General features: G+C 41.4%; 1 protein-coding gene and 1 long non-coding RNA gene across 11 annotated transcripts in view; one reads left to right on the top strand and one right to left on the bottom strand.

Annotated features, from left to right (window-relative positions):
• RARB (retinoic acid receptor beta) overlaps positions 1-25,551 on the top strand; it is a 716,333-nt gene that overhangs the window by 596,227 nt on the left and 94,555 nt on the right. Inside the window, exon 1 of one of the 7 annotated variants that reach the window (XM_079114297.1) lies at positions 10,737-11,075. The exons of the other annotated variants lie outside the window; for them this stretch is intronic. The gene's annotated coding sequence lies outside the window, so the exon portion shown is untranslated. Of the gene's footprint in view, positions 1-10,736; positions 11,076-25,551 lie in introns of those variants that run through there. 7 annotated transcript variants of the gene reach the window in all.
• Positions 1,181-25,192, bottom strand: LOC306646011. Of its 4 annotated transcripts, none has more exons than XR_013759786.1 (3): positions 19,478-25,192; positions 3,914-6,074; positions 1,181-3,470 (listed from the first exon to the last, which is right to left on the bottom strand). It is a non-coding gene; the product is annotated as an uncharacterized lncRNA (long non-coding RNA). The 4 variants fall into 4 exon arrangements; XR_013759787.1 differs by having other exon boundaries at positions 4,737-6,074; XR_013759788.1 differs by having other exon boundaries at positions 1,181-6,074; positions 19,478-19,588; positions 19,716-25,192.

Genomic DNA, 25,551 nt, shown 5'->3' with positions numbered 1-25,551 from the left:
TCTGTGGCCAGCACTGTCGCCTGGGGCATTTTTGTTTGGGTTGGTTTAGTTTTACTTCAAAAACAGCAAAGTGCAGACTGTATATCTGTACTAGGTAGAACTGTTTTTGCAGAGCTGGTTGTCAAACTTGTCAGTACAGTCAGGTGGTCCCTCTGCCAGGGTGTCTGCTTCCCGTTGGCTAGTGTCAAAATTCGAGAAGTCGTGTGCAGTACGTTGAGCTTCCTACCTTGTTCTCAAATGTTCTGAGGCAGCCTCGGGTCTGAACATAAGCTCCTCCTCTCTCAGGATTTCATGTAATGCTTCATGTATAACAGAGCTTGGTGGATATGCAAAGTAAATATCCCAGTAAGAAAAAACAAAATCTTCACTGACCCTCTCAGTTCTGCTTCTATGGAGGCTTTTTCTATGTCTTAGGGGGAAAAAAATAGTCCTTTAAATTGCCTGTCTGCATCCGAAGTGGAGCATGTAATGTACTTCTCAGGTTCTATGAGCCCTAAAGTAATGAGCAGAAGAAAACTCCGAGGTAGGTCAGTGACAGGGAGAATGCTTTGGTTTTATGAAAGATTTTCATGGTTAAACAAATTTGGAGAAGCTGGAATGACCGAGCAATGTTAATTCTCTGGGCTTTTGAACCTGAAAATAGCAGCATTCTAAACTACACAACACCACCATTCATACAGCCCCCGGAAAGTCCCCCAAATCATGAAAATTGTCCTTGTTACTCAAACTCAGCAGAGATCATTTGATTGTCCCTCAAGGAAATGAGAGTTTTAGCCTCTATATTGTACTCAAATTGTAGATGAGCTATGCTATATCGAGGGACTTTGGGAGTGTCCCTTTTGGGCACACTTTTTGCCAAGAAATACTTTGAAAGCTGCTGCCCCAATTTATATATACTGCCTCTAAGTAACATAAATAATTCATTTCAGTAATATTCTGCGGGGAGCTGTGGTCATTGATATTTATCAGTTTCCAGAGACATGTCCTGTCACCGCTGAAGCTTCTTCAACTGGTTCTGACCCTAAGTTAGCCAGTCCATAATCCTGATGCTCTGAAGGTATCTGTTGATGGCATCTATTCCATGTTAGTCCACAATATGTCATATTGGTAATTTCATCCAAAGCTTTATGTTAATTTTTTTTTTTTTTTTTTTTTTTTTTTTGTGGTGCTGGGTATTAAACCCAGGGCCTTGTACATACAAGGCAAGCCCTTTACCAACTGAGCTATATCCCCAGCCCATGCTAAAATTCTTGCATATCTTTCAATATGTTTGTTGTATTGAAGTGTGGTAGAAGAAGTATAAAAGTTTTCAGTCTAATATCAGCAATTTTGAGACAGGGTATCAGAAATTCAGTGATTCTGCTATTTCTGGTTATTTTCCCTGAAATGGAATTAAAGTACAATTCCTCATCCAATTGTATTTGAGTCTTAAATTATTACTGCCTGTTTAAGAAGTTTAGAGTATGGCCTTTTTAAATGCATATTTGGTGCTCATTCTTGCCAGTCAACCAAAAATTCGAGTTGCTTCTTGTACATACTGGTATAGTTTGGATATGAGGCGTCCACCAAAAACTCATGTATGAGACAACAAAAGAATGTTCAGAGGTGAAATGATTAGATTAGGAGAACTATAACCTAATCAGTGGTTAGTGCATTGATAGGGGTGAACTGGGTGGTGGTAACTGTCAGCAGGTAAGGTGTGGAGGTAGGTTTCTGGGGTGTGCCTGGAGGTTTATATTTTGTCCTAATGAGTGGTACTGCCTTTCTGTTTCCTTGTTACCATGTCCTCACCTGCTTTCTTCCACCATGCCCTTCCGCCATAATGTTCTGCCTCACCTCAGGCCCAGAGTTATAGAGTCAGCCCTCTAGGGACTGAGTCCTCTGAAACTGTGAGCCAAAATAAACTTTTCCTTTCCTGTTTTCTTGTAAGATCTTTTGGTCACAGTGACAAAAAGGCTGATGAAAACACATAGCGATAAGAGATTTATTTCTGAGATATTTGTGGTACGTAGGAGCGCCAGAAAATCATCGAACACATCACAAAGCCTAAATGAGTCTTACTGTCATCACAGAGAGTATATTTGACTTAATATACGAACTCATAATGGAATCATTTCTTCCTTTATACCCATGTGCAAGACATATGCTCTTAGAAACTTCACAAGATTAATGTCATAGACCTGGTGATGCAAGAAACTCAAAAGAGTCTTTTTGAGTGAGTGTGTCTGGATGAAGTACTTCTTCCTTTGTTATTTTATTCTTTTCATCCCTCTTTTATGAGTCCTGGGCCTCAGAAAGAGTATTCCCATTCTCTGTCATGTACATTATTTGAAATAAGAGCATCAGAAGAGGGATGATAACAGTGACCTCCATGGAGCTGAATCCTGTAGCACTGTGCTGGAGCGGGCAGACTATCATGTCCACATAACAGGAGAGATGGACAAAATGACTGAAGATAAATTATATTTAAGTGTATTGGTATTAATTATCTAGTATAGTAATAACTCATTTTAAATAATAAAACTGAAATCCCTGCAAGGACATATAAATCAATTTCAATGGGAAGAAAAATGGTTTAGCAAAATTTGGGGGAATTTGTTATCTTTGTAACATTTGCTTTCTCTTTAGGTCATAAGAGGAGCTCAGTCACAGAGGTGTGGGTAATTCCTGGTTCTGAATCCTTGCTGGGTTATGATTCAACTCTCTTCTTCTATTAGGAGGGCCCTTTGCCTTGGAGGTGGCATTCAAGCTCAGTCTCCTTCTTGTTCCCCCTGTTCTGTGGTCCTGGTACTCCTGCAGGAAGTGAGTCTGCTCCCCCTGTTCTGTGGTTCTGGTACTCCTGCAGGAAGTGAGTCTGCTCCCCCTGTTCTGTGGTCCTGGTACTCCTGCAGGAAGTGAGTCTGCTCCCCCCTGTTCTGTGGTCCTGGTACTCCTGCAGGAAGTGAGTCTGTGGTTTGTTATTCTCACAGTAACATCCTTCCTTCCATCCCAGTTGGGGCCATAACTCTTCCCATTTTTGTCAAGATAAGGCCAGATGATGCTGCAGGAACATACTCAAAATTACAGTGGCTGAGAACAGTGGTTATTGGTCCCTCCTGCCACAGGTCTAGTTTGGATAGACAAGAGCCCTACTCCATGTCATCCTCACTGGGGGAATCAAGACTGAGTGTCACCAACATTGAGAACATCACTGTCCTTTGCATCAAGGCGTGAACAACCAGGGGGCATTGCCTGCTGCTTTTTTTTTTTTTTTTTTTTTTAAGTTTTATTTATTTATTTTTATCATTATCTCTTTTTTTTTTTTTTTTTTGAGTGAGAAATATCTTTTGAAAAATTTTTTTCAGCTTTTCTCTCCTTTTACTGGATCTCTGATTGCCATTGTCACTTCCATGCACAGCTCACTGATGAAACCAACTCTCCTGTCCCTGCCCTATCCAAATGGAATAGAGAAACGCAATCTTCCCAGGTGTCTAAAGGGAGGAGAATGGACAGTTAGTCATGTTTATCCCTCCCTCTTCCCCAAGAATCACCACAGTTGTTTCTTTCCCCATGATTATATGGTTCCCAACGTAGAGGACAGGTCCCTTCAGCATCAGACCCAACCAGGCACTTGTGTAGAACCCTTTGAGCAAAACCTTTGTATTTGGTTGTGCCCTCTACTTTTATTTGATATTCTTGGTAGGTGGTTTTACAGATTCCTTAAGCATAGTTCATAGAGTAAGTTTACAGAGAAGCATTGCATCACACCCAAACTCATGATCCTAATGTATGGCTCATTTTAATTTTCAATAATTTCCCACCTCCCCCTCTTTCTCTGGGGAACTCCCCTAAAAGTTAAGGGGAAGCTGCTATCTTTGTCTATATGTGGGAAACCCTGTCTCAGAAATACACCCTCCCTATTTTGTATAATTACCGTTTCTCTAGTGTGACGTGCTGAGTCGTCACTAATAGCCATCCCGATGTGCCAGGCAGGTTCCTGTAGTGTAACTTCTGTTGTGGTACCTACTGTCATTTGAAATTATTTTGTTAATTGTCTGCTTTTCCTTTCCCACTAGTATATAAATACTAGGAGAATAAGAACTTTGTGAGTCTTGTTTATTTCTGTAGTCTAAGCATCTCCAACAAAGCTTGGCATGACGTAGGCATTCAATACATGTTTGTTTCACTCTACAATATGTGCAATCAGAAAAATGAGAAGTTACACTCCATTTATGTATGATTTATCAAAATGTACACATGCATTCTATCATGTACAACTAATTAAACAAATTAATTTTTTTAAAAAATTAAAAAGCAAAATTTTAAAAAAACTTTGTTTAATGAATCAATAATAAATAACATGCAGAAAAGGTGGAGGAAGAAAACAGGATTAGAACACATGTGTGCTTGGTCCAAGTTATCATAGAGCACAGGCTAAGGGGCAGATGGAGGACATGTCTAGGACAATGCCAGCCAAGCGTGTCCCAACAGAAACGAAAGGAAGATTGACACTTTCAGTAGGAATCCTTCTCCATTCTATTTTTATTTTTAGGAGACGTGTTCTCCTCTGAACATCCAGCGCTATGCAGGCTGCCCTCTCCATCTGTCTTACTGTCTCTTCCCTGTTCCCCTTTCCACCTGCTCTGGGCATGGGGCAGGTAAGGTGAGAACATTTGGGCTCAATTTGCTGCATGATGATATGGCCTGTTGGTGTCGGCCAAGGATAATTATTTTCTTGATAGGGTGGTTGAACTTACCAAATACTAGGGTCACTTCTTAGGCCCAAGTTGAACTGGTTCTAATTTCATATATTGGTCTTTCCCCATTTGTCACACACAACAGTGAAATAATAGATGCCTTCTTTTCAATTTGAAATGATAGATCCTATAAGTACAGGACATATTGTAGTTTCCTGAGGGTTTATGAAAACAGCATCTCCTTGTCTTTTATAACTGCCCTCTTAGGAAGGTAAGATGGAAAGAGTCGAACGTCTTCTTCCTTAGGGCTTAATGTCTACATAAGGGTTTTTGGTTTGCTTTGCTTTTGCTTTGCTTTGCTTTGCTTTGCTTTGCTTTGAGGTGCTTGAAATGGAAACCAGATTCTCACATGTACCTGGCCAGTGCTCTACCACTGACCTACCTGCTATACCCCAGCCCAAGGTTTAACATCTAAAATAAGAGTATGAGGTGAAAGTTGCATATGATTAAAATGACCCTTAGATCTTTCACACATTATGTTTCAGTTACTGTTACTGCATAACAAACCATTCCATCTCCCCTGATTCTCATACTAGGAATTGAACCCAGGGACAATTCACCATTGAGCTCCATCCCCAGCCCTATTTTTCTTTCTTTCTTTTCATTTATTTTTTTGGAGACAGGGTCTCACTAAGTTTCCCGTTCTTGATCTTGAAACTGTGATCCTCCTGCTTCAACCTCCTGAGAAGCTGGGATTACAGGCATGCACCATCATGCCTGGCTGCCATCCCAAATCTAAATGGTATAAAAAAGCCACCTTTCCCTCACTGGCTCTTTGGGTCACTAACCTAGATAAGGTGAGGATAGCTCATTTTTATTTTATGCAGTCTGTGGCATCAGATGGTAGGACTCAGCATCTGGAGATGATTTGATGCCTGGAAGGTAGAATCCTTGGGTGATGCTTTCACTAATGGTTCTGATAAGTCATATCTCCCGTGGAGCAGGTTCTCAGCTAGAGCTATATACCAGAACATGAGTAGCTTCCCAACATGGCTAGAGCTTCCTTACAACATGGCAGCTCCAGAGGCATCAAACTTCTTCCATGGTGGCTCAGAGGTGCAAAATCTATAGAGGACAGGGTGGAAACCAGGTGACTTTTTCTGTCCCACAATTTCTTCTGTGGAATTCATTTGATAAAAGCAGTCACAAACCCACCAGATTCAATGGAAGGGCACACAAACTCTCTCTTACTGGAATGGTACCAGAGTCACTTTGAAAGAACAGCTGGGATGGAAGACATCATCATGGCCATCTTTGGAAAATCCAGTCTGCTGCAAACTGGGTTTTGTTCTGAACCACAGGCTCCTTCTTCCATTATGTACCAAATTAAGAAGGTGGCTTGTTTTTAAGAAAATGTAGGAAAAATATGTAATTTTATGGACTAGAAAGGCTTGTGATTCAATTTGAAAAGCAGATGGGAACAGACACAGGCTGAGGGAACCCTGGGTTCATACCACCCATTCTGCCCCACTTCTGGGCACAGACTTACTAAGTGGCAGGTGGGCATGTGGCTGCCACCTGCCTTTAAACTGCTGTGAGTGGTATGACCTCACAGTTAACTTACAGTGTACGTGATGCCTACAGCAACAAAGAGAAGAGTCAGTCAAGACCCAGCAAGGCCCAGCTCTGCCTGCTTATCACCCAGGAAGTGGTCTTGGGTTCAGGCCCTGCTCTCTCCTGGCTTACGTCACATTGTACCACCATTATTGTATTGACTCTAGTCCATTTAATGAATTTCTATTTTTACTAAGTGTGGGTTCTAATACCAAAAGCATTCATTAAATATATTCCTTCCTGAGATCTATTTCTGAGCACAACCAGGTTGCTGAACTCCCGTTGACTTCATCCGAAATTCTCTTTGGCCTCAGTTTGGAAGTTGTCGATGGGCTTTTAATTACACCCTCTGGCAAAGGAGAAAGAGCATAAACCTGCATAAATTCTGTACATATTTCTAAGGCTGGGCTGTTTAAAAAATGCTGTATGTCTGTCTTTTTTTTTTTCCCTCTTTGAACTTGGACATGAATTTTTGTGAGGTACAACATGTCAAGGGAAGGGCAGTGAGAAAATATGCAGGGGTATTTATTTAAAAATTACTCGGTGAGTTCATCATGGTGTGTTCACACTGGTTTTAATACCATATTCTGAAAATTTAAAATTCCCATCTCACTGTATTTTAAATGACTACTTTAAAAAATCTCAGTCTTGCTGTGCACACTATCACACAATCCATGCCTCTCTCTGAACGTGAACTTTTTCTAACTTTCAAATTAGAATTAACCCCAAGTTGTTTATTATTTGTTCCTATATAAAATTTTAGCACAAAATCAAATGAAATTGTGCTGAATTTTATTCACATTGTTATAAATAAAGTACATCCAATGAATTTTTTTATTTGTTTGTTTGTTCTAGAGATCGAACCCAGGGCCACTTTGTCACTGAGTTACAATCCCAGCCCTTTTCATTTTTTGAGACAGGTCTTGCTAAGTTGTGTAGGTCCTTGCTAAATTGCTGACTTTGAACTTGCAATCCTCCTGCCTCAGCCTCCTGAGTTGCCGGGATTATAGGTATGTGCCACCATGCCCAGAACAATGAATCTTTAATGTATAGTATTTTGTAGATTTCAAGAACATCTCTAGAATGAGGAAAGTGTTCCTGGAGGCTTTTTTTTTTTTTTTTTTTTTTTTGGTACCAGTGATTAAACCCAGAGGTACTACTTAACCATTGAGCCCACATGTCCAGCCTTTTTTATTTTTTTATTTTGTGACTGGATCTCGCTAAGTTGCCTAGGGCCTCACTAAGTTGCTGGGGCTGGCTTTGAACTTTCAATCCTCCTGCCTCCACCTCCCAAGAAGCTGGGATTACAGCCTCCTGGCAGCTTTTGTTACTTGGTTAGGCAGAACTGTGAGATCTCTGAAGACTTCAGATGTCTTACTTGGTTCAAACGACTGAGGATACCATCTGTCAGGGCTTCTTTCTCTTGTAAAGGAGGCTCAATGGTCCCTGATCACAGAATCCACAGGTCACGTAGATCCCTCTGTGGGACTCAACCTCTCCCCTCCAAGATGTTTTTGAATAGCAACCACAGAAACAGACTAACAGGTTCCACCAGCTCCTTGCTCCTGTGCAGTGATTATGAGCAGTGCAGTGACCAGGAAGACAGAAAAAAATCTGGATAGCCCACAAAATGACAATTACCCCATAATTTGAAAGGTTGTTTGGATTTGTTTGAAAAGGGAAAATTTGAATACTTCTCAGCAGACTTAATTTTGGTGAAATAATAGTCTGATATAGTTCCTGCTTTTGCTATTATTTATGTGTATCTCTTTAGTCTTTGCTAATAAAAATTCCCTTAGACGAGAAATTGGGGGGTCTTAGTTCAAATCCTGGCTCCATCACTTTCTTGGACAAATCACTGAAACCAGTTTGATCTTTTGTGGAATAAGAATAATAACCTCTGTGCACTGCAATTATTTTGGAAAATAAATAATGCACACACACAGATCTTCTTTAGTAGTAACTAAGCACTTGTCTAGCATTTACTGTATGCCCAACTTATTTTAACTCATTTAATCTTCATAACAGCTTTATGAAATAGGTCCTGTTAATGCTACATTTCCCAGGTAGGGTGTGGTACCTGGGCCAAGTCAGTGGGCTTCCAGGTTACTTCTCTTTTCCTTCTCCTTTGTGAATATGATTCTCTACCTGTGATGTGAGCCGGGATAGGTTCACACGGTAGCTAAGTTATTCTATCATCTGTCTTTCTCATTCTCTGACTTGAGGCAAGGATGCATTTGGTCATGTCTCATTCAGTTTTTAATATAAGAGTCACTGTATTTCAGTTCATTTGCCTGAGTTTAGGGTAAAAGGATGCTTGATCATTAGCTATAGAAATCAGTCCCTTGAGAAGTCAATTTGACTATTTTTCTTGTTGGAGTCAATTTGACTATTGGAGTTGAGAATTCAGGTGCTCATTGGGAGCACCAGGCGGTAAGTGAATAATGCTGGCTGTTTTGGAGAGTGTGGCAGGGTCCTTGCTCTCTTCTAATTCGTCACCACCCTCAATCAGTGTAGTGGGAGCTTTAACCTGGTTCAAATCACTGGATGGCTCCTTAAATGACAGGTTAGTGGGTCTCGCTGCCAGAATTTTGAATCAAAAAAAATCTCTAGGCTGTTCAGGGTGTTAATCCAGGGACCACATTTTGAGGTCCCTGCCTTATGGGGATGTGGACTAGCACTGACAGTTTCCAATATTTCAGGAGAATCTATTATTCATCGACCATGACTTTTTTGAGGCATCTTCATCTTCTGGTTCTCCAAACCTCTCACTACCGCAAAGTACTCAGGTTACATAATGCTCTGGCAAGAAAATGTCAAGAAAGAACATCAAGTCAACCTCCTTTGCCATTGAAATCTCCTGCTTTTAAGGTAGTAGCAACAAATTTAAAAGGTTTTTGTAAAAGACGGCGTTGGCCGTGTCCGTCTGAGCCAGAATAAACACGTCTGTTCCTTCCACTCAGCTTGCAGATGGCAGTGCACAGCCTCTGCTCTAGACTCCAGAGGAGATAAGATGGAGGAGAATACAAGGACTGTGCTTATGGCGATTTAAACTATCACGAAGAACATTAGCAGAACTAAGGTAAAACTGGTCTGGAAACCCGCAGGTCCTTTCTCAGGTCATAGCCTGAGTTGTGTGGGTACAGCCTGTGAATCGTGGTCACTGGGAGGCCAGCCTGTTGCTATACAGGGTCCCGGCAGCACGGAGTTGCCTTTCTTCTCCCCTTACTAGGCATGTGGTACCCTCTAGTCATTTTTTTTCCTTCTCTGCAGGTATATCTCACCTGCTTTCTTTCCTGATCTCGCCCAACTCTTGCCTCAGCTTTACACACACCTTTTGCCACTTCCATTTGTTTTGTGAAAGCTTCCATCTACTCCTAAAGGTACACTGGTAATATTAATATATATTATTGTTAATGTTTTTTGAACACTTATGCTGTGCCAGGTACTGTTATGGCTCTTAGCATGTATTAGCTCATTTGATCTTCATAGCAACCTATGAGAAAATAGTATTATCCCCAGTGAAAAGAGAAACAAGGTTCAGAGAGATTAGGTGATTTGTCTGAGAACACACAGGTAGTAATAGGCGAAGAGAAGCCTGGAACCCATGCTGTCCATCTGCAACACTCAAGCCCACGGCCACTAGACTGCCTCTGCAGTACAACTTCCAGACCCTCATTTTTGCTACTGAGCTTGGATATGGGGAGGGTGATCACAGAGCAGCCTACAGAGTCACTTCTACTTTCCTGGCTCATCCAATCTTTATTTTAATAAAAGTTTGATGGTGTACTACATGCAGGATCATGGCCTTTTGAGATATCTAAAGTTGCCTGATAGAACTCATAAAATGTATTTCATCCAAAACTTCTCTTGACATGGCATGCAGTGGCATGAGCCTGTAATCCCAGCAATTTGGGAGGCTGAGGCAGGAGAATCGTGAGTTCAAAGCCAGCTTCAGCAAAAGCGGGGCACTAAGCAACTCAATGAGATCCTGTCTCTAAATAAAATACAAAATAGTGCTGGAGATGTAGCTCAGTGATCAAGTGCCCCTGAGTTCAATCCCCGGTAGCCCCCTCCAAAAAAAAAAAGGTTTCTCTTGATTTGACTTTTTTAAAATAACCATATTTGACCAATACATCAATAAAAATTTCAGGCACTATGGCGTTTAGCATCCAGAGGCTAGAGGTGCCCAACAGATAGAAAGATAGCTACAAATGCAAGTTAAAATTTCTAGTAGCACACCCCCCCCCCTTTTTTTTTTTTTGATACCTGGGATTGAATCCAGGGGTCCTTGACCACTGAGTCACATCCCCAGCCCTTTTAAAACATTTTTTTATATTGAGGCAGGGTCTCCCTAAGTTGCTGAGGCTGGCTTTGACCTCCTGCCTCAGCCTCCTGAGCCCCTGGAATTACAAGTGTGTGCCAACATGCCCAGTTAGTAGCCACACTTTTTAAAATTAAAAACCAAATTAATTCCATCAGAGGTATTCTCTAACTTGAAATAAAAAAAAGTTTATCACTCCAACAATTAATATAAAACTATTGAGATTTTTCACATTATTTGTTCATGCTCAGTCTTCAAAACTGGAAGGAACTTCCGGGCTTGCCATGCATGTCAATTTGAACTAGCCACATCTCAAATGCTTAACAGCCACTCCGGGCTGGTGCTATATTGGAATTGCAGCCAAGAAGCACCTTAAAGTGCAAACAGGAATGGAGGACAAAGTAGAAGACTCAAGAAAGAATTCGGATACAGATATTTTAAGGAAGTGATTTCGGAGGAAGGTAATGGGAAGCTTTGGGGAAATTCTGCTAATTGGTGCTAAATCTAGTTGAAACTGTGTATGTATTTATTGATTTATGTAGCTGAATTAATTTCAACTTGGGCTAGAAAAAGAGTTACACATTCTAAAGTCAGGTCATAATGAGAACTTCAGAAAGAATTATTTGAGAGTAAATTATTCCTTTTGAGTGACTTAAGCTTTTCGACCTCTAGACCCTTTTCAGTCTTCTAGATCAACAGAATGTAATAAATTTTAAAATCATATTTCTTTTCTTCCTGCTGATGAGTGAATGGGTGCCTTTGGGTCCTATAGAACTTCAGTTTTGGATGGTGCAGATCAGCACTGGCTTTCTGGGTCTTGTTTTGGTAGCAAAGAGAGGAAACCCCCAAAAACCCAGAGATAAGAAACAAGGGAGACTGGAGTCTGTGACTGGGAGTGAAACTTCTCTGAACAAATAATGTCAGCAACACAAACTTTTCATTCCCCGTGTTAGTTAATGGCTAATCTAGAGATTGTACTGCCGCTTGCTGATAGAGCATAGTTTAAAATATTTTATCATTAATGTGACAGGAAGTTGGATAAAGAAAATGAAGCGTGATTATAAAATGCTAATTATCGTTCTCAAGTGCATATTGGGCACTCGCGAATATTTGCAGCGTAATTTGCTTTATTTATTATTTCAGTTTGGTTATAAATGTTAATTCAATTGCAGATGGTATGTTGGCAATTTACAGAGCTATAAAGTTATTTGGAAATCCTAATATTTTCTACCAAAATGTTCTGTTGGTGATGGATGAGCTAAATTAAAAAGCCCCTGCTCTTTAGAGTTAAATACATTAATTGGCAAGTAGGCTGCAGGGATTTCCAGATCCATGCTGACTACGTTCACTCCGTAAAGGAGGAGAGGAGATGATTTCTAACATAGACTGGGGGTGTTCCTGAGGAGAAAGGGCAGGAAGGAAAGAGGTTTCTTTTTTCTTTTACTCGTTGGTAACTGGGATTGAACCCAGGGGAGCTTAACCACTGAGTTAGGTGCCCAGCTCTTTTTATTTTTTATTTTGAGACAGGGCCTCACCAAGTTACTGAGGCTGGCTTTGAATTTGCCATCCTCCTGCCTCAGCCTCCTGCGTCACTGGGATGACAGGTGTGTGCCACTGCATTGGGGAGGTTTCTTTTTCTTATGCTCTTAATCTTGTTTCTTCAAGGCTGAGCTTTTTTCTTTATGTCCTGTATCAGAGTAATAAGGAGACATGCTTGAAGCACATTTTTTTTTTTTTAAATTTCAGCACTATATCAACAGTTTGAGACCATGATGTTGATAATTAGGGTGTATGTATGCCTACATGTGTGTGTGTGTGTGTGTGTGTGTGTGTGTGTGTGTGTGTGTATGTGTGTTGGGGAGATCAGGCTTTCTCAAACCTCACTAATTACTTAAAAATGTACATGTTCTTAGACCAGAGGCTGTCAAACTGGGACCCACAGGCTAAATCTTGTCTCCTACCTCTTTTTATATGGCCAAGAATGAAGAATAGTTTTAATATGTTAAATATATGAAAAAATTTAAAGTATAATATAATGCATGAGAATTATATGAAGTTCAAATTTCAATATTTATAAATAATGTTTTCCTGGAAGACAGGCTTGTCCATTTATTGACATCTGTGTGGTGTATGGCTGCTTTCACCTTGCTACAGCAGAGTTGTGTTACCTGAGATGGAGATTGTATGGTCCACAGCCTAAAATGTTTGTATGTAGCCCTTTAGAGAAGTCCACCTACCTCCAGATTGGACTACCCCAGGTGTAGTTTACAACATGAAAACTTACAACCTAATTTTTCACCGCAATTTTAAAAATTCACAACGAGCATAAGAATTGGGAGTGACAAATATATAGAAAACCCAAATCTCCAGTTTTTGGAAACTGGGAAGATTGAGTCTACTTCCTTTTGTGGTGATGTTAATAATTGAAAGAAGTAACATTATATTACTAATGTAAATAATTTCGTGCTTCATCCTCACAATATATACTCAAAGCGTTCCCTTTGCCCCCAAATAAGGATAAAAATAAAAATTGCTTGCTTTTATTGTCAAATTAAAAACATAAACAAAACTGTGTTCCCTGAATTTTTTTTTTTTTTTTCTGTTTGTGTTAACAATTCGGAATCACACGTAGAAGCCCGGTAATATCAGGAAATAGGGCTACCAAGTATAACTCATTTGGAGAAATGTCATTCCTCACTAAGAAATACGGTGCTTAATTAATTCTTGCTCCTAGGAGGTCAACTTGGGGCACTCATTATGGCCTTAATTGGTGGTATAAATCCTGAGACCCCGGAGGAAAAACACATTGAGCGGTTAGTGGTCTCTAGCCTTTTGGGTGGTGCGCCAGCCCGGTCTTGGACAGTGATGGCTTCTGGTTTTGATGGCTGTAGGTCTGACCACTCCAATATTAGGTTTAAAGGCCAATGTGCAATAAGAAAAGAAATACAGGGACTTGCCCCGGTGTTGTGCATTAAACAGTGAGGGGCGACCCACTACCTTCTGAGTTGAAGAAATGTGTTTCTGTGAACTCTGGTTCTCCGTATTAAATTATATTCATTATACAGCCCATCTGGAGTCTCCTGCCAGGCCAAAAATCATCTTACAGACATTAGCAAAAGGAAGTTAAATGTCATTTTTTTTAATTGTATACTTTTCATTTCCATTTATTTTCTTCCCTTTTATTGGAGAAACCAGATGGAAATGAAAGCAGGATCGTCTCCCTCACTCTGCTCCCCTTCGGGAACAAAGGCAGAACATTCCTGGCTGCTGTTGCTCTCACACATTGGCTTGAGGTGATGATGGGGCTATCTAGATTCTGAGGGAAATTGCTGGAGAGGTCAGGAGTTCAATTTGGAGCTCACTCGGGTTGGGGTGGCAAAGTTTGGAGGGTTAGGAACAGTGTGGTGGCTAACACTGGCCTCTCTCTGAAGTGGGTGGCCACAAATTATATTTGACAGTGTGGAAATGAAACTCATAACTGTCACATACGACGCAGTTTATTTTTGTGTCTTGTTGTCAACTTGAGTCTTTTGCTGGGGGTTGTCCTTTGGCTGGGTTTTGTATCAATGCCAAAAGGACCCATCTGTGGAAGACTTTGGGCTCTCTTCGCTCTTTGTATCTTGCCAAATCAGCCATGTCCCACAAAAGGCAGATCATCTTGGGGACATGATGAAGGAGTTCTCCCGTCTTCAGACACGTGGAAATCACAGACCTCAGTGCTAGACTAGGGCACATTGCGGTCATTTTAGACTTGCAGTATGGAACCACAGGGGTGGTTCAGCACTTTGCCTAGGGTCCCAAAGCCAGGTAGAGGCAGAGTGTGAACTAGCCCACAGCTGCTTGGATTTCCACCTTCCGCTCCTCAGTCCTCCTGCAGCCTTGGTAGAGGGTGTTGAGCAAGTGGAGTCTTTGCCCCTGCCTCCCTCCACCCATTCTTATAAGCCAGAGAGGTTACTGAACTTGGTGCTGAGGGTATAAGAGACTAAAGAGTTATGGCAGATCTTTGAACTAATAAACAAGCTCAGAACAGTCCTATAGACATCATCTGTAAATACCCTCCCATTCTTCGGTCATCCAAATGAATTCCTGAGCCAAATGAAATTCAATAATGGTGAGGTATCTGGGCACATCATACTGACATATCCAGTAGGCTGGTGTTGGTTTGTTTGTTTATTTATTTATTGGTACTGAGGATTGAATTCAGGGGTGCTTTACCACTGAGCTGCATCCCCAGCCCTTTTTATTTTGCAATAGAGTCTTACTAAGTTGCTGAGCCGTGTCTCCAACTTGCAATTCTCATGCCTCAGCCTCCCAAGTAGCTGGAATTACAGGTACTCATCACTACACCTGGCTTATTTGTACATTTCTTGGTTATGGTCTTGGAAGTCAAATGGAGAAGGAGAGTTAAGGCTCATTTTGAATTTCTTGTAATGAATCCTACCTTATGTACAATTTTATTTCAATCAGGTTCCAATCACTTGTTAGTAATGTATTCTGTAGGTATATATTTTATTGCTTCAAATATATAGACTAGGACAAGGTCGAGATTAGGTCAAGCATACCTACTTTGGCTCTCCCCTGATTTATGTTACTTTACTACACACCTGAGATTTGGAGGGGGAAGAGGAAGACAGGGGAGTTCCGCTTTTCATTCATACACAGTGGCTTCCTTTGTGCCTGGGTGGCGATGGGATGTGTCTGGTGTCAATGATTCAGTCTCAGAGTGCTTCGTTAAGAGGCCCTGCCCTGTGCTACCTCCTACATGCTGACATGGTAATAGACGCACATTACAAACGTAAACAGCAGCTCCAGGTTTCCCCTTCCTTAGCAGTGTGTCAAAGTTAACGTCTACTAAATGGGTTACTCTGGCTTTAAATAATAGACCCCCTAGCTTCGCCGTTCCTCAGAGCGTGATGCGGTTTCACCTACCACTCTCCACTTTCAACAAAGCAGATAAGGTATCAACACAATTAAAAGTGAAAAATCATCCGTCTGCTTTGCCGGTAGTGAATGCTTACAGAACACACACTGATACAATAGATTTTAAATAATTTATGTCAGGCACTTTTTTTTTTTTTTTTCCCAATCTGTAAATGAGGACACCTAATGCGGAATGGCCTGTGTGACACTCTATCCTCTGCCCATTAAGATAACAAGACGAAAGGCAATGATTCAGATCAGTGTATTTTTGGTGTACAGTGCAGATAAAAATTAAAAATTTAAAGAGATGCTGTTCTGGAATACTTTGGGTAAGCAAGCTCATAAAAGCCATTTGGAAACTCAAAATTACACTTCATTCAGACTCTATTTCTGAGGGGCTCCTAAAAGCACTCTCGGCTCTCTTGGCAAGTTGAAAGCGTTTCTGTCACTACTTGACGTTTTCTCGGAGTCTGCTCAAATGCTCCTGAGGATGTATGTGGTGCTTGGTCCTTGGGGGTGTCTTGGAATCTCTTTGATCTCTTTTTATTAATATTTTTTTGGTTGCTGATGGACCTTTATTTTATTTATTTACATGCAGTACTGAGAATCGAATCCAGTGCCTCGCACATGCTAGGCAAGCGCTCTACCACCGAGCTCCAACCCCAGTCCAGCCTCTTTGGTCTTTACTGAGTAAACCTCAATGTTGAAAAAAAAAAAAAAAGAATCAATATATGATGCGTTATTTCTCCCCTCTTTAGATATATAATACATCAGATTATCAGGATAATGGGATTCAGAATTTATTTTCCAACCCTGTAGGATGGACTCAGCTGCCGTGACTCCTCTTGGTGGTAAGGGTATTACCCCCACAGGTACCCCATGGCTAGGGGCAAAAGTGCTAACTCCTTTACAGAAGGTTATCTGGTCCTTCGGTGGTTAAATATAGTTTAATCATGATTTATGGGAGCCTAGCTCTGTTTTTTTTTTTTTTCCTACACCTGCCTGTGGACATCTTCTAATTATTCATTTGAGAAAACGATGGATAAAAATATCCACCCTGAAAATGTGTGTGTTCCAAGGAAGGAGGCCAACCATGTCCGAGGAAATTTTCAGTCCTGTTTGATCTAAGGAAAATAATCCCCAAATTCCATGCACAGGCAGATGCTTCAGAGAAGCTAAAGTACTTTTGGATGAGTTCAAAATAAACACACCCTCCGAAGTTATCTTCTTTGTCCTTCTGGAGACAATTAGCAGATGAATGAAGTTCTCTGGGACTATCATCCAAAGAGAGCAAAACTGGGGTGAAATACCCCTGAGGCACCCAGATGAGCTTTGCTGGCTCCAGGGGTGGGATCTGATACCCCAATCTCAGGAGCAGTCTGTCAGGGACCACCATCCCTTAACAAGCCTGTCTTGGGCAGCAGAAAGCTTTGTAAAGCCAGATGGGAAGTAGTCACCGAGGACAAAAATGCAATTTTGATACAGGAAATGGAAGAAGATCAGTACAGGTTTTCACTCATGATATATGTTTCTTCTGTCCAAAGCCAGCAATTTTGGAAAATGAAGCGAAGAGTTTAAAAATAAGAGCTCTGTAAGGGAAAATAAAACAGGTCCCCCAACATCCATTAGGCTGCCTTTAATTGAAAACTGGAGAACAATCTAACTAATTGGCAGGTACCTCTTTTATTACAGGGGCTTTTTCCCCTTCTCTCCGGTGTAATGGAAAGGCTGCTACTCTTTATCAGTGAGAGTCAGGTATGGAATGGAAAAGCAGAGAGGTACACTTAAAAAATTAATTTTATGTATTCTGCTAAATTTTCTTTTACAAAATAGGATCAGGGTGGGTAAAAGTTAAGGTCTTTGAAATAGCAGTAGCTCTGGGAGTGTATTTTTATATAGCCTGGTGCTTAGGTGGAAGCTATAATGTGCTAATTGCAGGCAAGTTCATGTTGTTTAAAAGAACTTTACCTTTTGCATTGGGGACCTATTTGATTTCAAATCTTGGCACCGTGCTGATATAATACAGCTACTTTAATTTTAAAGATCAAGAAAGAGGAGCCGGCGGGTGAAATTTGAGCCTGTTTTTTGCTAATTTGGAGTAAGAAAGGAAGGAGGTTGAAATAAATCATTAAATTAACATAACTGCCTAAATTTATGATATTGGAGTTTTACTACTGAAAACATAACTTCCTTTTTCCTTTTCCTTAAAAAATTTGGGTGGTTGAGGGAGATGTTGAATATAGTTTTCTTTGCTGATCTCTCTCTCCTTACATTTCCTTCCACTTGGAATAGCCATACCCTAGATCACAATCTAGCTTTTGATTATAAGAGTGGCATGTCCTCTGTCCTCACATGATATGGGCATATCCCTGCCTGCATAGGTCTCCTGTCTTGAGGAAGAATGAGACAAACAGATCTATCATTGCAGTGTTGTAGAGGGTTGCCACAGGATGTGCTGATGGCATGGGCTTCTTGGGACCTGAACCCTCCTGGGTGTTGGAGCATAAGCTGGTGTGAACTGAAGGGCAAGGTTGGGAAGTGCTTTGGAGTCACAGGGCACCTGAAAAGCCACAGAGCAGGGGGCATACTGTGGGCTTGGGGTGCCTGGATAATATGATTGGGCAAAGGCATGAGCAGCTTCAAGGAGCGGGCACCTCTCAATGCTTTTGCTGACCATCTCGGTGCTGCCAGGCTGTGATTTGGGGGGATGCTCTTAGCATTATCAGCCCTTAACCTAGAGTCGCCATGGTTTTTCCATACAAGGACAAAAATCCATTTGCAGAGCTGGAGCTCAAGCAATATTTTCCCAATAAACTTAGTGAGATTTTGCTCTGTCAGAGCAACGTCTGTGGTGAGGAGAAGCAGAAGGCCCCATCCCATAAATCCTGTTATTTTCCAGTTGTCCGACTTTTGAAGACTTAAGTGTGAATGCCTGACTGGCTTCCTTCGCCCGCCCTCACATCCTCTCTGACTTCCTTTTTACTTCTGGTTCAAGATTTTATGCCAGGTATAAAATAAGGGAGAAAAATTCCACTGGGAAAATCCAAAAGGCTCTGCAAATTAGTCCATTTACAAGAAATACACCAAATTGTGGACAAGCATTTTTGTTTTTTGTTTGTTTTTTTTAATCCCCCCTGTACTAATTTAGGTCCTTCATGTCCTAAAACATTACAAGTACATCATAATTATTGGTGTCTATGAAAGGCCTTTGAATTGTGCAATATGCAGAGTTGCCATAGTGATGTGCATTGTCACCAACTCGTGTGTTATGATAGAGCTGAGCCCGGGCTTTGTTGATGGCGAATGTTGCACACCAGACTTCTAAAAGACATTTTAAAATTCATGCTCTTTGGCAAGGAGCTTAAGTATATTTGAGTATGTTTTGACTCTTTTTCCTTCTGTTGAACCCCCCACCCACCTTTTCAGTACAGATGAGAGTCTTTAATTTGGATCCAGGCAAGATTTAGTAATTAATGTGAAAAGCAACAGGGGTCTCCTAACTCCTGGGCTGAAGCTTAGGAGCTATTTTGGTGCATTTTTTCTCAGTAAAGTAATTGAGAATTTAAAATCTTAAGATTCATTGGCTTCTTGCCCTGTTATATTTAGAGTAATCCTGATAATAAATCGGTAACTATGGGTTTCACTGTGGAAGGGCACAAAATAACTGACCCAAGTAATCTAGAAAACAGATGTCTTCAGTTGGTTTGAAGTAAACTCTGAAGACCAGATTTAAAGAAAGCTCTGTGGAGCCCAGTGAAATCTTCCATTTTAGGGGGCTTTCCCTGTCCGTCCCACTGGTTTTTTTTCTTCTATCTCATCTCCCCTCAACACAAACTCTTGAAGAAAAGTGAAGGGGTTCTCCAGATAGCATCTTTCTAATATCCAACCTCCTGCAAAAAATTCTCTGGATAAGCAATTAATCACTGAACCCCATATTCTTTACCTTCTGTTTAATTCTTCATTCTGATGGTCCCCCAGTGGGGTTCAGGGACACCTTGGAGGTCTGAGTGAACTTCTGGGCATCTTCTTGAAATCGTGCCTAGATGTGTGTGCTCTGTGGGAGGAAATTTTATCCAATTTTGAAAATGTTCTTTGTGTTCTCCTTGGCCCCCTGCCCCACTCCCTCAGCTCCCAGCGTCCCTTACATGGGAAATAAAGTGCGGTAGTGAAACATAAAATACCTCCCCAAAGGTTTTCCTTTCTGGCTCTTGCTGAGGTAGTGGAATTTCTCAGAGGCATCCCAGGGGGCTCCTGAGGAGAATAAGTGTGACTGTGGTGACTACTTAATTCTGTCTGATCCATAGTCTTTAAACAACCCTAAGGTCAATCAGAGGAGAAGAGAGACTGCCAGAGGTTTCCAGAGCCTCATGAAGGAAAAAAGCTGCAAACTCTTGCTATAGATGATTCTAGAGTCATGGCTGGCTATGTAATTTGCAGCTCTCCTTGCAAAATGAAAATGCTTGTCTCTTGTTCCAAAGTGATTTCAAATTCCAAGACAGTGACAGCAGAGGCGTAAGCCAAGCCCAGGGTCATTCTGAATAAGGGACCCTGTAAGGCTGCATGGATAACACACCCTGAAGCCAACCCTGCCCAGGAGAGACCTCTTCACCTTTTAGCAACAGTTTAACTAGCACTGTTTAGTTGCCTTAGGAAACAGTCTCCCTGAAAATTTTGCTTTAAAATGATTGGTCACAAAACCTGGTGGATTCCATGCCTACCAATTAGAATGGGATTGTGATAATCAGACTGGTATTATACCTGGTCATTTTGAAAAAATGATTTTAGCCAAGGTCATGCTTTGGAAATATAAAAAGACATTTCTTTTCCACTTAAATTAAAAGGTATTTTACCCAAATGAGTAATCTCCCTTTATTGTTGATTTCCAGTTTATATTGCCCAGTAGCATTTCTTCTCTGGATCATGTTCCTCTAAAACAGAACATAAACTGAATGCCTTGGCTCTGGGCCTTCCTGGGACATCATAGACTTTGGAAGTTTAGACCTTGATCTCTGACGATGTGTGTTCAGGTTCTCAGTTAAGAATGTGGGCCACTTTTTCATTGGTATTCCCAGGGAGTTTTAATTAATTGGGGATTAAAAGGATTGAGAGCTGTAGCCTCTGGATCTAACAGGGGTTGAGCTCTCAGGGGTTCACCTGACAGTCCGGGAAAATGCCGTAATCATATTCTTCCGGAAAGATTAGTTCCCACAGAGACAATGTTTTTGCTAAATCTATAATCACTGCCTTCTTTAGAACCATCTTCCCAGGCATCTCACAGAATATGGTTTTCTACCTTGGGCAAGAGGAAGCTTCTGGTCCAAAGGTGCTGAAAGGAGACGGGGAGGCCTAAAATGTACAGTCAGTTTCTGAGGGAAAGGACAGAAGGCGCCTTCCAAGTTAGCAGCAAGAGGTGCCATGGAATCTTGGAAACCATGGCAGTTAGTCTGGGCACCTCCCTCTTTACCATGGTCATTCATTCATCTTTGCTGAATTCCCAATCCTGGGACCAAGTCCAGGTGGGGATGGATTGCTTTATTTATGTACTTTTATTTATTTATTTTAACCAAAAATAAGCAACTCTGAACCCCTACCGCCGGGACAACTCAGGTTTCTTGTTTGGAATATGAGTTTTGTGTTGTTTTCCTTTTCTGGCTCCGAGTCCAGTCCCCTCCTGAACTTGACTTGTTCAGCGCTCTTTGCCTTAGGTTGGTGCCCACCCTCCCTGCTTGGGCGGAAACCCTCTGTCATCAAAATAGGAGGCTGTTTTTCTACTTTCTCCCTCCCTCGCACCCATTGTCTTTCGGTGGGGTGAAAAGGTCTTCACTTTTCTCTCTCTCCCCCCAAATCTTGCTATTAATAACTTTTCAGATGTTGTCACGCATCGGCTTCCACTCTCTCTGGAGGGCGTTTTTTTGTTTGTTTAAGGCAACCTGTTTCCTGGTCTTAAAACCGTGCTTCCCAAAGTGGCTGCGATGGGATTATTCCAAACTCACCTCCCACTGGCAGCAGCTTTGTTTCTGGCTGGAAAGGGGGAACCTGAGGCTCTGCTCCAGCCTGGGTCCCACTACACAGGCTTGCTGGTGGGTGGAGGAGTACCTGGGATAGTCACCTGGTTACTTTTTAATGGAGATGGGGTTGGAATCTTTGCCTCTTGATCACCAAGGAACAAGGACTAAGTAAGGCCCCTTGCTTTTCCCCCTCTTCTTTCGCTCTAGAAGGAGAAATGACCCTTTTGGACTTTGCATGGGATAGAAATTAACTTGGCAGCAGCTTGGTTCAAATAGATGTGCTTCTCAAACTGCTTTTTTGGGTGAATTTCTCTTAACCCAACACACTTTTTATGACTAGGTATGATGCCAAATCGTCTTTCTGGAAAAAATAAAAAAGTTTTTACTTAGTGTCTTTCTTCAAATAATCAGAATGCATTCCACACATGTTAAACCTAATGTAAATGGCTGTAAGGCTTAAAAACAACTTCCATTTAGAACGGCACAGTTTGAACCCTCACAAGCAACTGTATGATTAAATATGAGTCAGCACATTGCACTGTTATCTCAGAAAGCAAGGATTCTTGGGCTACATTCTTGCCCAGTCCCAAGGGCCAGCTCAGAGTATTGGGTATTTGTATTGGTACCAGATCTCGATATGTGTTTCAGCATGTGTTAAATAAATGCATGACTGAGTCGATGACACAGAGCTCCCTGAACAATCTTGGCAGAATATGATTCTGACCCTGTCTTTTCTTGCACAGATGGGTACAGTGTCTTCCTAAAAATGTTTGGCATGCCTTCAAGACCTTCCCCAGCCTGAACATTAGTCCTCTCTTCCAGTTGGACCTTACACACACATACCCCAACATTTGCATCTCAGCCAACCTGGGCCACTGGCTGTTCCTGTGTTTCCTTATCTCTGACCTCTGCTGCTTACATTCAGTATTCTCCTTGGGGAAAAGCCTGCCATTCAAACGCTACCCCTTCATTAGGGCTAGGATCAGGTATCAATTCCCCTTTAACTCATTTGAACTCCCATGGCCTTCCTTTACTCAATAAATACTTGATGTGTAACTACTAGGCACCAAACGCTATACCACACATTTTTTCACTTTCTATTTCCATTAAAATTCTTATCAAACTGGTTGGTGGCATTTGCTCTTTAGTGTTCACTTGTCTTTGTTTCTTATAGATTGAGAAAGATAGGACCACACCTCAGATATCTTCATAGGCCCCGACAAAGCCTGCCACATCCACCAACCAATGGGCATGAGTGATTGAATCGATAGGTGAATGAGTGAATTTGGAGTTGACTTTGAGAATCATGAGGTTGCCTACCTACAAAAGCCTCTGTTGCTCAGAGGTTCAGAACACTGTTCTATTCTGCTTGGGAATTTTCATTCTAATCACAAAATATGTATGGGAATTTTCCCAAAAGAAAATTTTGAGTAAAGGGGCTTTGTCCAGAACAAGCACTACCATTAATTGGGCACTTGGGATGTTCCAGGCCTTGCTCATTTCGTATGCATTCCCTTGTTGAATGTATACAGTGATCACCTGAAAGGGTGGAGAGTTTTGGCATTCTCTTTTTGTATGTGAGGAAATTAAGGCCTTAGCATAACTCAATTAAGGTCACACAGGTAGTTAATGACAAAGTCAGAATTCAGATTCACGTGCACCTGAACAAAAGCCTAATTCCCACTTGGTAGGCTACTATCTAAACCCGCAAAAGTCCTCCTCTTTGGGAGAAGGGCGAGAATGTGATGCATGATAACATCTGAAAGCTAGGAGGTGACAGAGGCCCTGGGTAGCCGGGTGGGGGGACCCAGAGCTTGATTCCAAAGAACTAGAAGAGAGAAGGTGGCCCAACTTGGTCCTATGTCAAAGTGTGAAGACAGGAGGGAGCTGAGTCACTTTTCTCCATGTCCTTTCTTGATCGGAATTTAAGACTAGTCCATCAAAAGAATTAGAAATTAAAAGTATTTAGGTATAGGAGGATAGTTAAGTATAAAAGAGAGAAAGTTATCTTTTCTTCTGACTTAGGATGGTTTCTGTGCTGTAGACAATAGGGGATATGTTGGAAGAATGATACTTCATACCCCAGGGGGAGGGGAAAGGAATCTGAGTAGTGAGCATTAGTCTATGATTACTGTTTGTATATGAACCAAATAACTCTAATCTGCACACATGGCCTTATTCACCATATGAGGGTCCCCACCTTTTGGGTTGGACTCTGGTTCTTTGATAGCAGGATTAGAAGAGTGTGAGATAAGAAAGGTTGAAAAAAATAACTCATGGTTAGAAAACACAACTCAGTTTTTCAGGTACGTCTGTGTTTGATGTAGAACTATCTTCTTGAACTGGATAGTTAGGGTTCATTGTGTTACTGGCTTTAACTGTCACAAACAACAGGAGTCATGTTTAGCAAATCATGGTTAATCATAAGGGTCATAAATGAACCAACAAAAGTCATAATTAACTACTCAAAACCTTATTTATCCAAAAGATGTCGTGATTGATTAAAAGAAAGCATGAGTAGCTGATAGAAGGTATGATTGACAACACAAGTTATAGTTAACTTGCTCAAGTCATGGTTAACCAACTAAAGTACTTACTGACAAACCTGATTACTACTCAAATCAGTGAGTCTTCCACTAATATCAGAAATCTTGTGCTTTCATTTCTTAAGTAGAGGTAATCTCATCCTTGAGAGAGATGTTTAATATTGAGGAATATTTTAAAGAACTAAGGTCTGATAAATTGAGGACTATCGTGTTTACTCTGGTTAGAGCTGGGACTTAAATCAATCAACCACTATCTTTTGAATATATTCTATGTCTCGAGTTCTCTCCTAGCCCTAGGATACTCTTATGGTATATACTAATATATTTTCACTAAGCTGAAAATTGAAACACTTCCTACCAATTGTTGGATGACCATTGCCTTGTATCTTTCCCTTACTGCTTCCATATTCACTGTCTTCATTTTGAGGAAGCCATACTGGATACTGCCTGGAGGCCACCAACTTGTCTGCTGTAGCTTGTGGGAGCCAGCCTCCCTGCCCATCTTTCTCCCCTGGCAGAGAAGCATGGATAACAGTAGGGAGTCAGCTCCTTGGTGGTGGCACAGTGTCTGAGCTCCTTGAAGCTCTGACCACTGACCACAGACTGGTTATATGTCATCCATATAACCTCTGCAGTAGGACTACTGTTTAATACTTTAAATATCACCTTGGAGTAGTGTAATACAAAAGGAAAAGCAAAATACCAAGGTTGCCTGGAAGAGGAAGTATTTGTGTGTCTTTAGATCTACCAGGGAAGTCTTCCTTGACAGGGCACCTCATAGAATGTTCCCGGTTTCCAAGAAAATGAAGGAGTAATGACATGGTGTCAGCAGCCCTAGACTTAGTGTCAGAAAATCAGGTCCCAAGGCTTCTTACTGCAAGCCACTGGGACAGTATAGAAGTGTGCAATGTCAATCTAGTCATAGGTTACCTGCCTAAGGTACTACTACCTGATGACTCATGTCTAAGATAAATGTAAAGCCCTCTTGTTGGGCTCCTTTCAGCTCTGGGCTGGTCTTAAAAAATGACCATTCTTGCCTTGTGGGGTGGAGAGTCTCTTTTCCTTAGTCTTCTACCATCAGTTCTTCCTTTTCCATGTTTTTTCCCTCATTTCACTCCCAAGCTCTTCCAACCCATTACTCCCTATTGTGTTGGCACACTTGGAATCCAGACATTTATAGCTGGAAAGGACTTTGCAGATAAATCACCCAGCCCCTCATTTAGGAGATGAAAGAGCTTAGCTCCTTAGAGTTGTGACTAACTGAAGTCCTCACAGTGGTAACGAGGAGGCTGCTGTCCAGGGGCTCCACCCCGCAACTCTAGGGTTCTTCCTCCACTGCCTGCTATCTCCCCTCCCCCACCGCTCAGTCCTCCAAGTGGAACCAAATCCTTTCTTTCTACATGCTCAGCTCTTTGGTTCTTTCTCCTCCAGATGTGTCCCCCATCCATGAACTGTTACACTTG

Source organism: Sciurus vulgaris (genome assembly GCF_902686455.1).
Source record: "Sciurus vulgaris genome assembly, chromosome: 16".
In the NCBI taxonomy this organism is placed as follows: Eukaryota; Metazoa; Chordata; class Mammalia; order Rodentia; family Sciuridae; genus Sciurus; species Sciurus vulgaris.
This window is presented reverse-complemented; position numbering and strand designations above follow the sequence as displayed.